Consider the following 12,360-nt stretch of genomic DNA (forward strand, 5'->3'; position numbering starts at 1 on the left):
TAGTTGTCGTGGGTTTGCTCTGGGTCAATTTTTTTCACTCCTCACACAATTACTGTAAGTTGAGATAAGGTTAATGCAGACAAAAGAGACCTGGAAAAATAATATTAGCATTTATTACTAAAAAGCTAAAACTAAAGAACTATGTCTACAATAATTCTACTTAAGTAAAAGTACTATGTATTTACAGAAATACTTCTCCTCCTTTTATATCAGTCCAAGGATGAGGAGCAGGGTTTTTTTCCATTCTTGAAGCTCCAGGTCTCTTCAATAACTCTGCAGCATTCTCGTCACAGCTGGAACTCTTTCTCTCTTGCTCTGTGTTCGCCTCCAGCGCTGGGCCTACCCCGCTCCTGGGCTAAGACCAGAGGCTGGGGGTTACCCAGGCCCTGAAGGTTTTTTCTTCCATGGGCTTGCAAGGGGACACTTGCCTACCATGGATGTTCTTCCACAGGGTTACAGGGGATAATGGCTTATGAGTTCACCCCTGTTTCTGTATGGAGGTCCCTCCCTTGATAGACCTTTCCGGCATGGGTCTAGCATGGATCCCTTACTTGGATTCCCAAATTTTACCTGAGCCGTTCTGCTCCAGTGTAAGTCTCTTTTCCAAATCTCTAGCACCAGCAGCATGGATCTCTCACTGAGATCCCAAGCTTACCCAACACATTTTTGCTCCAGCGTAAGCCTTTCTCTCAGGGTCATATATCTTCAGCAGGACTCTGCCTCATTTCAGTCCTTTCCATGAAGTCTCAGCTTCCTTGTACATCCACAAGCTTCTCTGTGAGCTGCATGGGGGTCTCTTCAACCCAACAAACTTCTACAGGTGGCAGGGATTATTTTTCAATTTTTTCGCTGCTGAAGGGAGAGAGTGAAAGGGGAGAGAAACAGCCCCCCTCCTTTGAACTTTTCTTCTCTCTCCTCTGGCTGTCAGCTTTGACCATGGAGGTCCCTTATCTCATTGCCGGAATTCTTCTGCAACAGTTCTTTGTCCAAGCAGTCAGTCCTCTAAGTTTTTTTTTTCTTCACTCTCCTACATGAGAGAAGGGGGGGCTTCAGTGCTACACCTGCCCCCGGCCCAAACCAGGGGAGAAGGGGGCCTGGCCCCCACTTAGGCATGCCTCCTCCTCTACATGACTACTGCTTCTAATTTCAACTGCGCGACCAACTTTCTCTTCTGTTTTTTCTTAAATATGTAATTAGCAAAGGCATCACCAAGAGTTTTGATTGGCCTTTTTGTCCAGAAATCCACCTGGACAAAACCATTGTCAGCTGCAGGGGCTGGCAGGCTGGGCAAAAACCACAACACTAGTAGAAGTAGAGAAAGTTGTGATGAAAACTTACTGGGCTTAGCCTGATAGAGCTGATCCAGCATCAGTGACTCAATCAGTGAAGCTTCAAGCAACCAAGATGCCAACTGGAGAGCATCAGGCTTGACACCTGGGAAGGTGGAGACACCTGAGCTTCTATGGTGCCAAGGACATGCACAAAATCAGCATCTTTGGCTCTGAAATAGCATAGGAAGGCCATAGCTGTGCTGGTAGCTAGAGCTGATGTGTCTGTCAGGTTTCAGGATGTGCTCATCTCTGCAGGCAGCTGAGGAGAGGGGAGCAGTCAACATATCAGGAGGGAAGCTTAAAATCCAGCTCAGAGCTCAGTGAATTTTGCATACTTGCCTAAAGCTGTGGGGTGGGCTGTTGAGGCTGGCAAGCACAGAGAGGCAACAGAACTGGTGACCTGCTCTGTGTCATTCTGCCACTAGGATGCTTCTGTGCCAACCTGATTAGCTGGGTTTTTTAGTCCTCTTTAATTTAAAGTATACAAAAGAAAGGAACTTCTCTGAATGACAAACTGAAAAGCTCACTCCACATCCCACTAACAATGCTGCCTCTTTCCCAGTCAGTCTTGTGTTTTCTGGGAATTCTGCTCACCCTGCAGCTGGTTGCAAGAAGTTCAGAGGAATTTGTATGATATGTTTACTTCCTGTTTATCTACCATTTCCCATGTTAATGCTCAAAGGCAAAGGCTTGGTCTGTCCCTGTGTAATGGATTTGTGTGGCCACGTTTTGGTAGGGTGGTGTGGGTGGGGCTACAGGGGTGACTTTTGTGAGAAGCTTCTTCCCCCATGTCCAGTAGAACTAATGGCTCCAGGACAGACCCCAGACTACTGGCCAAGGCTAAGCCAATCAGCAATGATAGCAATGCCTCTGTGACAACATATTTAAGAAGGAAAAAAAAAATATTGTGCAGATGTAATTGCAGCCAGAGAGGAGCAAAGTAAGAATATGTGAGAGGAACACCAGGGTCAGTGTAGAAGGAAGAGGAGGAGGTGCTCCAGGTGCTGGAGCTGGGATTCCCCTGTGGGTAAGACCATGGTGAGGCAGCTGTCCCTCTGTAGTCCCTGGAGGACCATGGGGATGCAGAGTTCCACCTGCATGGGAGACCCATGCTGGGTCAGGCTCCTGACAGAGACTTGCAGACCCATGGAGAGGAGCCCACAGTGGAGGAGGTTTGCTGGTAAGACCTATGCCTGAAGGATTGCACTCCATGGAAGAGTGACTTGCACTGGAGCAACTCGTGGATGGACTCATGTTGGAGAAGTTCATGGAAGACTGTCTCCCATGAGAGAGACTCCAAGCTGTTGAGAAAATGGGAATATTTTTTATTCAAATAATGAATTCTGGTGCCTGACTCAGTTTCATAAAATCACAGACTATCCTGAGCAGGAAGTGATGCACAAGGATCATAAAGTCCAGTTCCTGGCCCTGCACATGACAACCCCAAGAATCACACCATGTGCCTGAGAGCATAGTCCAAATGCTTCTTAAACTCTGTCAGGTTTGGTGCTGTGACCACTCCCCTGGGGAACCTGTTCCAGTGCACAATCACTCTGTGGGTGAAGAACTGTTTCCTAATATACAACCAAAATCTCTCCTGACTCAACTTCATGCCATTTCCTTCTGTCCAGTCAATGGTCACCAAAGAGAAGAGATCAGTACCTGCCCCCAGTTCTCCTCAGGAGGAAGCTGTAGATCACAATGAGGTCTTCCCTCAGTCTTCTCTTCTCCAGGCTGAACAGACCAAGTGATCTCAGCTGCTTCTCACACGGCTTCACCTCTAGACACTTCACCATCTTTGTGACCCTCCTTTGGATAATAGCTTTATATCTTATATTAAGGCTTCCAAAACTGCACACAACACTTAATGATTAATTTAGATCTTTGTGCTTTTAAAGCAAAATGGAGAGAGGTAAGAATCTGTGGCAGTAGTTAGCAAGAGAGAGTTTTGGTGCTGGCAAAGGGCATTGCTATGGATACCCACCATGGGCTTGAGCAGGCTGCAGACCCTCTGTGACTGTAGCGCCCAGGGCTGTTGCAGGCTGATTCACCTTTTGTATTCATCTGGGGCTGCTCTTCTGCCTGCTGGTGTGTGCTATTCCCAGGTGCCGGGTGGATTCTTCCTCCATCACTGCATTCAGGGGGCTGTCAGACCACAGGGGTGCTGGGAGAGTCCCCTCATGAGGAATTTACTGCTCATAATTTTACCTCCTCTGTGCTTGACTGAAACTCTTTCCACTCTGATTATGGTGAATTCAGGAGCCTGCAAACAGCATCAGTAATAATTGACTCCAGTGTGATTGTGCTCATCCCTAAGCGCTCGTGAGATGCTGCATGCTGCTGAGTGCTGAGCTCATTGCTCCTTTCACACTGCACCTCCAGTGCTCTGGCACCCCTCAGTCAGTCTCCCCTGCACTCAGAAAGCCCTCTGGAAAGGGTGGTACATCCCTCAGAGGTTCTCCATTTTAAGCTGATTTATTGAGCTAGACAGGAGGAACAGCTCACAAGGCTCATCAAAATGCAGCGAGTCACTCACAATGTCTGCCTATGAACGGTGGACCTTCCCCCATCAAAACCCCACCAGGGATGTAGTGTCAGTCCCGGAGGGGACCCTGACAGTGACGTGCTAGAGTACTCCTCAGCCCAGTCAAGTTGCACAGACCTGGGCATCACATGGGCTGTTGGCATGATGCTGAACTCACAGGATGCCAGTTCCCACCTATGACATAGAAAGGTGGGTCCCATTTCTGGGTGGGATGCTGCAGAAGCTTCTCCATCTGGGTAGAAGGATGGCTGGCTGTGTTGAGGGAGGATCCTGTCTGATGTCAAATCCATCTGGCTGACCTTGTGCCTGGCCTGGCCCAGACCAAGGCTCCTAGTCAGAGCACTGAGTGACACCCCTCCAAAAAGCCCAGCCCTGAGGAGTGCTACAGGTGGGATGAACCTGGAAAATTGCTCCTCTTCCATGGTAACCTTGGAAAAATTGTGTAATGACTGTAGGAGTAAGTGGGAATCAATCTAAGACATGAAAAAAAATTAAAAAAATAGAAAAAGGTTCTTGTGTATCTATACTAAAAAGACTTTAATACCCTCAGAATCCCTATGAGATGTTCATTCTCTCATATCTAACAGATAAATAATGTCAATCTCTGCATCTTCCATAGCTCTGAAGAAAAAGAGATTTGCAACCCAGTACACCAAGGCTTCCAAAATATCTGTAAATCCTATTCAAGATCAAATAATTGAAATGGTTTTCAGCCATTTCCTTCAAGTATGGGTTCAAGATTTTCCTTGTTTGTTGTTTTCTTTAGTAACCTAAACCAGAGATAGGAATCCAAATGGTTGCTCTCAATGCTGCATTAAGAACACAGACCAGGATTTGCCTCGGAGAAGTGTGATTTGGGCTGTGACAGTTACCCCACTGTGGCTGTGTGATACCCCAAGAAGATGAAACTTGGGGAGGGCCAGGACCACCTGTCCTGCCACAAACATGCATCTCCCAGCAGGAAAACCTGCATGGACTCTGCTGCCTGTGCAGCAGGTGTTGCAGGCTCAGGCTGCACTCTAAGGAGACGCCTAAAACAAGGTGATGCGGCAAGAGCATAAATCACTGTCAAGAAGAAACAGCTTCTGTAAAACATGTCAGACTTTACCAGACTTCATGTGAAAGCCCTCTGCTTCATGCTGCAGCAGTTGATCTTTCTGAAATCCTAAACAAGGGCAGGAGACAGCACTCAGATATGCTCTTCAGCCTGTGCTCTCTGTATACATGAGCAATGTCCCTTTGCTTGCCCTTGGGGGTGTTGGGGATACAAGTGGAACAGCAGCCTCAGGACTGCACCTGTGATGCTCTCCCAGCTGGGAACCAATGTGACTGATGGATCTTTTGGGCAGCCAGAGACTAGGCTGAAGGATCCCCCTACCCCAGGGATTCCTCTTCCTCTGCTTTGCCACAACTCCTTGGTGGGGGACCAAACCACCAGCTTTTGTTCTCTGGCACTGATGGTTGAGGTTAGTGCTGAGGACATGCCACAGCTTCGATCTGAAATTTCCATGACTTGAGCAGACCATTTGTGCAGGTAGTGACCTAGATGTTCCTTGATAAGAAGGGACAGTGTGACCGGGGGCATGATGTGAGTGAGCACTGTGTATAGAAACATTCCAAACGAATAGAGTGAGAACTCCTCTGGCTGCCTCTCCATGGATGGATTGTTCTCTCGTGGATTTTGAGTTAAGTTTCAAAAAGATTGATATGCAGATACTCAGCCAGGGTGCTATTCCTGTGCCATGCCCTGCAACTCCAGGCTTCAGGGGTGATATCAGTGCTAATTTTTTAGCAGACAGGATGAACAGACTTTCAGGTGATGACTGCGTAGAAGCCAGGGGACAGAGGGCTTACAGGCCCCTGTGCCTGCATCCTGAGTCCTGCCTGCCAGCCAGGAAGATGAAATGGCCATGACTTGTGCATGTGAAGCTATATGAAGTCCTACCAAATGCAGACTGAAAATAGCCAGGACAAAGGCACTATGTAGGAAGGAAATTGCTGACAGGAATTAGCAACTGATTAATTATTGATATGTTGTTCATCCATGTTTCATCTTCACCTCCTATACTCTCTCTGCAGACATTGTTTCTGTATAGCTGCTGCTGTTGCATTATGCTCCTTGAGTAGATTATGATTTTTCAAAAATTCATAAGATGTCTTGAGGACTTCTTATGTGTCCCTCAGTGTGGGGGAGCTCTCTGTTAGTCTGTGAAACAGCTATGAGACTTTTTCCCTCTCTTAAAAATTCAGCCTCTGTTTCCTCCTAAACAAGCAAAAGACCTGGTGTTCTCGCTTCCCATGGGAGTTAGCATTTTGTAGCACTGTATAAGTACTATAAAGCCAAGATAAAATACAATTCACAATGATTAGTAACAAACCATTATTTTTCTCTCTTAACAGTACAGAATCTGTCAAACTGGTCTGCACAAGTCTTAAATCCTAAATGGACAATAGAGAAATTTAGTAGTTTAAGTCTGTCTGACTTGAATAGCAAGCAGAAAATCAGAATTAAGACCCCTGTGAGCTTCTCCTTTCCTCTCCAATGGTCTCTGTTGGTCATTGCTTGGCATGGCTTTAGGGAAAAGGAGGTTCTAATTAGCCCTTGCACAATGAAGCTGGACTGATCATTCAGAGTTGCATTATTATTTGATTTGGTTTTCTTCAGCTGGACACAAATATTAACCTTACAATAGGAGAAGACCAGGCAGAGATAAAGAGTTAAAAATGGATGAAGCTTTTGTGAATTCAGACTATCTGAAGAGCTTCGGGCATAGAGGCTTTGAAATGACAAAAGAGCACCTTGAAAGGAAGCCCTGTTGCTAAGCAACACGAATTATTGTGTATAGAGCTCCAGGAGAGAAACCTCTGTGCTGCTTTAAAGTAAGAAGTGCTGGTGAGGAGCCGTAGATACATCCACAGTGTGTTTAAAGTGTCCCAGCCTCGTCCTGGCTGAGAGGGGGTTTCCATGACCCTTTGGTACAGGGTGGTCACTGGTAAGACTGAATAGGCAGGTGAGTGCCACCCCTCCTCCTCCACCTGCTGAAATGCAGAAGTAGGCTGTGCCTCTGGTCAGAATGGGTGAGAATAATTGGAGAACCCCAAAACTGCCATGATAAGGAAAAAAAAAATACAGGTCGTGTTCAGCCAGATGCCTTAGGAATGTGAAATGATATCTCAGCAGAGTTTTGATTCCTTCGATTCACTTCTCAAGTTTCCCTCCTTTTTCTCCCCCATTCGTATTAATAAATTCTCATCTTTCACGCTCATGGTCTTTGCCTGATGAGCATCCATGCAGCTTCCAAGTAACTGCTGGTTATGACATGGAATGTAATGAGGTAAAATGCACACTGTTCCAGTCAGGAATATGTCAGTGCTCTAAATATATTTTCTCACAGCATAACATTTGTTCCTTTGTCTTCAACATGCTTCAGAGATGGGGCTCTGAAGTTCCTTTGCTCACAGTAATCTTGTCTTTCTTGCCAAGCATGAATCCTTGACTGATTTGATTAACTAATGGGAAAACCAACCAACCTCTCTGCTAAAATTCTGAGTTCTTTATGTGGCTGCTGGGAGTTGAGACTGAGTTTGGGTGCTGCTAATGAGCTGTTTCTATCAGATGGTTTTGAAATGGTAAATTCTTATAACTCAGCCAGACTAGAGATGTGGATCTGAAAAGAGTGGTCCCATGCATGCAGAAGAGCTATTTCACAATGGTCCTCACTGGGGCCATGCCCCCTCTGCCAACTGGACTCAACAGAGACTAGTGACCTGGGGCTGCCAGTTCTTTCTTCCATCAGATACTTTCTCCAGAAATCTTGCCTGTTCTAATGTCTTCTTTCTTGTGGGTTTTAAAAAATATATACATCAAATACCTAGTCTCTGTTTCCAATTCTATGTGCAAGGAGAATTTGCAAAATATTTAGACTTGCTGAGTTTGTCAGATTCAGTTCTGAGACAGGCTGGTTTACTTCTTAGCCCCTTGAAAGATTGCTGGGCAAATGTTCTACAGTATTTCCAGAAATCATCTGTAGGTTGGTCATTAGTCTTTCCAAAGTATTTCGCTTGGCAACTCAGTCTTTGGCAAGGTTTCATTGCCATAAAAGAAAAGAAAGCACATCAGAGCTTCACACTGTAGCTTGTGTTGGTGTTAGTTCTTTGCATATTGCCATCCCTCAAAAATATCAATTGCCTTCAAAGGAAAGCCAGAAGCAAGCCATAGTCTACCCTTTTTTTTTGCAGTGAAATTCTCTCTGTACTCTCTTGGTGTGGCTGGAAGCAGCTGAACCATCACCACCATGTGAGAGGTATCTCTAATTCAACTTTCGAAGATAGCCGAATAAAGCGAAACAAAGAAGTTTGATTTCAGCACACTGGGTGTACCGGCTTCGTGACCAAGTCCGAGCACACCCAAAATGGGAGGGATGAGTCCTTTTAAGGTTTCTTGATTTACGTAACCACTCCCTCTCTCCTCCCATGGTGAGCCTGGGCCTTGTGGGGTCTTCAAGGGACTGCAAGGGAACGCTTGCCTGACCATGGTCTTCACCACAGTTACAGGGGATAATGGCTTTTGAGTCCACCCCTGTTTCTTGTGGGGTCCCTCCTGATGAGAGACAGTCCTCTGGTGTGAGTCCACCTTCAGGCAACAGTTCTTCCATTCTCTACTGTCCCTTAGGGTCACAAAGTCAGCTGCACCAGCATGGATCCCTCACTGGGATCACAAGTCTTACCTGAGATGACTTGCTCCAGCATAGGTCTCTCTCTCTCCATGGGCCACAGGTCTCCAGCAGGAATCTGTTCCATCTTAGGTATTTCCAGAGTCACAGCCTTCTCGTGCACTCACATGCATTCAGCTGCTTCAGCACAGACTCCTTCATGAGCTACAGGGGTCTCCTCATTCAGTAATCTTCCACAGACGGCAGGGTTTTTTAGTTTTCAGTCTTTTCTCTGATGAAGGGAGAGAGGGGGGAGAGAAGGAGCCCCCTTCCCCCCTCTCCCCCCCCCCACCTTGGGCCTCTCTTCTCTCTCCTCCAGCTGCCAGCTTTGACCTTGGAGGCTGCACTATCTCTCTGCCTGGAATTCCTTCTGCAACACATCTCGTCCAAGCAGGTTTTCTCTAGAGTTTTTTCTCTACTCTGTTGCAGGATAGAAGGGGCCTGGCCCCCCTTGGTCGGGCCAGACTCGGCCCAGGGTGGGGAGCACATGCCTGGACCCAACAGGGCCGGCTGCTACGCTGGCTCTCCCAATTTTTCTTCTACCTCATGGCTCTCATCTCTTCTGTCCCAAGAGCTTCTCTTCCATTTTCTTAAATATGTAATTGGCAGAGGCATTACTAAAACTTTTGGTTGGCTTTGCTCTGGAAATCCACCTGGAAAAACTATTTTCAGCATCGGGGGGCTGGTCAGCAAACCCATGTCACAGCTGCTAGTCAGAGCTATCACCTCCAGCATATGGAGGTGAAAACCATGTGTAAAGAAGTGTTCCCAGCAGGTGTGTGCATTGTAGTTTGTTACGCTCCTGTGCTGATCCAAGCTGCGCTGCTTGGGGCAGACACATGACTCTCTTGGTCTGCAAAGCACCATGGGATGTATATTTTCCTTAGGTCATAGAAGAGTGGCTCTTAGAGAAACACAAGACGTTGGGCACTGGCATTCCATTTTAATGAAAAAAGAGGTATTTCTTGATGCTGTGTTGGTGTGATAGAAACAGCAGTGTCTTTCAGTGTGCTGCTGTTTGTGAGTGGTAAGCCTGCCCTGGGCAGGGGTTGCCTGGTCTGATTAAATGAAACAATGTGGGCAATACTACTGTATAAATTATCTTTTTTACACATGAATGGAAAAAATAACTCTTCAGAGAAGGATGGTGGGGTGAACAATAAAAGAAAGTAAAATTCTTGTGATCCTGATGAGATTTCCAAAATTTGACTCCTGTATTATCCTTTTATTTAGTTTTACTTCTTGTTTTTTCTGTCTTTCTAAGACAAAAGCAACCTAAGAAGCAACAACAGCAATCTGTGGCTTCCTATTGGACCCACTCTTGCAGGAGTCATACCCAGCATTGTGGAGTGAGCAGGATCTTGGAGGGGTTCTTAGAGAGAAGCGGACAGAGGGAAGGACAAAGAGCTGGTGTTTGTAACACATTTAGTGTGTTCCTGCTGCCATTTACTTCCAAGAGCCTTCCTTCAACCATGACTGTGCCTAGATTTTCAGTTAACAGCATTTTCCATGGCCTTTCTTGTCAAGATCCTGTTTCTAAACTGCTGTCAGTTTGGAACTCATTGTGGCAAGCTGTATGGGATCCCTGGAGTGCACTCTGCTGTGCTTTTCTGCTGTTACAGCTCCCACTCAAATGTGCTGAGTGGGCACTGTTTGCTAAGGCATTCTGGGATACCCTGAGCATGGCAGGGCAGTGCAGCGTTCTCTTCAGGGTAATCCATCTTCTTAGCATTATTTAAATGTTTGTGCACCTTGCAGATGAGTGTTGTTTCTTCTGAGAAGGTTGTTGCATCTACTGTCAGTGATGTACGCTGGTGACCTGTTGATGTCTTGTGTAGTTTATGGGATGTTTGTCAGACCTCTTAAGCCTGAAAGATTTTTTTTATTGCTTCGATGGTTCTGAGTGGTGGTAACAGTGCAAAACCAAAAGGACACATACTTCATGCTGAAATTCATTTCTTGTTCACCAGAACATGGATTAAACAGAATTAAACAGACTTTAAACAGAAAGTTTTAAATAAACTTTGCTATCATAGGGTAAAACTAAGAGTCTAGAAAAATAGGAGAATAAATCTGACCATATATTAGGAAAGAGAGAGTAATTATTATTTTAAAATGTAACCTCATGAATTTCTTATCCAAACTGGAAAGTCTTTAAAGACAGAAATGTGTTTGAGCTCTGCAGTACAGCTGTTGCTCCCTGATTTACAAGTACATGCACAAGGGTACAGACAAAGGGAAACTAGATGACAGAGACAAGAAAAAAGTGCTGAGTGAGGTGCAGATGTAGCTGTAAATTAATCAGTGAAGGCAGGGAGTGATGGTGGGAGATGGAGGTCCCTCTGAGACATGGTCTGTAGTGGAGCTCTGTGTGACAGAACTTGAAGCCACCACACAGCCCTAAACTTTGCCTGAGCTCCGAACATGGCCATACAGGAACTGTGTAAATACTACAGGTATATGCAAAAAACTGATTAAAGGTACTAGTTATGCTGGCTTTGCATATAGATATTTTACAGCTTTTTTCAAACCTGCAGCTTGAGCTGAACCTCTGGGAGAGATGAGACAAGCAAAACCCCTGTGGATGGGAACCAAAGCCACTGCTGGCACATGTATTCAGGGAGCAAGTTGCCAGTATTTTCCTACAGCTTTTCTCGCAGATGGTAGTCATTTGCCCCCACTGCTGCTGCTGATTTCCACGAGATGGAGCTATTCTAACATGGTTTTGGTAGCAGTCCCCAGGAAATAAGTAACTCTACTGTGTATTTTATTTTATTTCCATGACAACATTTCTGAAGTGGGCAGGCTTTTATGAAAAATCATCATTCAAAAAAAGCAAACCCCAACAGCAACAGCTGGAGCACAATGCATAATTTAATAGACTCTGACTCCCAGAGGATGCAGGTGAGCACAGAGCAGTTTTGCCCTACACTGGGGCAGCTGGTGGAGCGTGCACCCAGCCTTAACCCTCTGGAGAGCTTATTTGCCATGGCTAAGGAAATCTCCAATGCTCCGTTGTCCCAAGCTCATGCAGGGTGGCCCTTTGACACCTACCGGCCCTTGCCCTTGGCCCTAGTCTGCAAACTTCAGTCCTCTGAAGCAGCAGACTGCCTTTGATGAGTTGTGATGACCCCCTCCTGTGTCATTTCTATCCTTTCTCATCTATTTTTTTTAAAATCTAATTGTGTCTGTTTCCATGCACTGCCATCTCCCACTGCAGCACCTGCTTATTCCTGCTCCACTTTGGCCCCAAACTCAGCCGTTTCCCATTGAGTCACAATGTAGGCAAAAAATCAAGTAAATGCTGTTGTTCTATAATATATGTCTGCAAACTTCATGGCCTTCCTGACTTTTTATCAAGTCATGACCACAGAGCCAAACTCCTCCTGCCCTTGTAGGGGGATGCTTTTGCACTCCAGCCCCCATAAATAGCAGCAGCTCAGGGAGAGGCATTTATCTGGGGATTTTCTACAGGAGTTGTCAAAATTAGGGCTGGTTTTATATGCAGAATTTGTAATGCTTGAAACGAGGGTATCATGAACACCCCTTGCTCTCTGCTTGTGTTGCAAGCTGTCTAGGGCTGTGCCACAATTGCCAGGAGAAGCTGGTGTTCTCTGTTTGCACGCAGGAGATAAGTGGTATCTCTGTGGCGAGGTGTTACTGGCAATGCATGCCTGCCCTGAGTCCATCGCCGCACACGGAGCCTATTGGCAAAGGCTTCCCCCCAAAGCAAGTTCCCAGTGCTGGAGCCCAGCTGCTCCCCATGCCTGCC

General features: G+C 46.1%; 1 long non-coding RNA gene across 1 annotated transcript; it reads left to right on the plus strand.

The window, feature by feature from the left end:
• Nucleotides 1-6,726: 6,726 nt before the first annotated feature.
• LOC114056684 lies at nt 6,727-11,427 on the plus strand. Its single transcript, XR_003571070.1, has 3 exons — nt 6,727-6,887; nt 9,860-10,016; nt 11,126-11,427. It is a non-coding gene; the product is annotated as an uncharacterized LOC114056684 (long non-coding RNA).
• The last annotated feature ends 933 nt before the right edge of the window (nt 11,428-12,360 follow it).

The sequence above is a fragment of the Empidonax traillii genome, unplaced genomic scaffold, assembly GCF_003031625.1.
Source record: "Empidonax traillii isolate 1590-97213 ecotype Southwest subspecies unplaced genomic scaffold, ASM303162v1 scaffold8:size5222938, whole genome shotgun sequence".
Taxonomy (NCBI): Eukaryota; Metazoa; Chordata; class Aves; order Passeriformes; family Tyrannidae; genus Empidonax; species Empidonax traillii.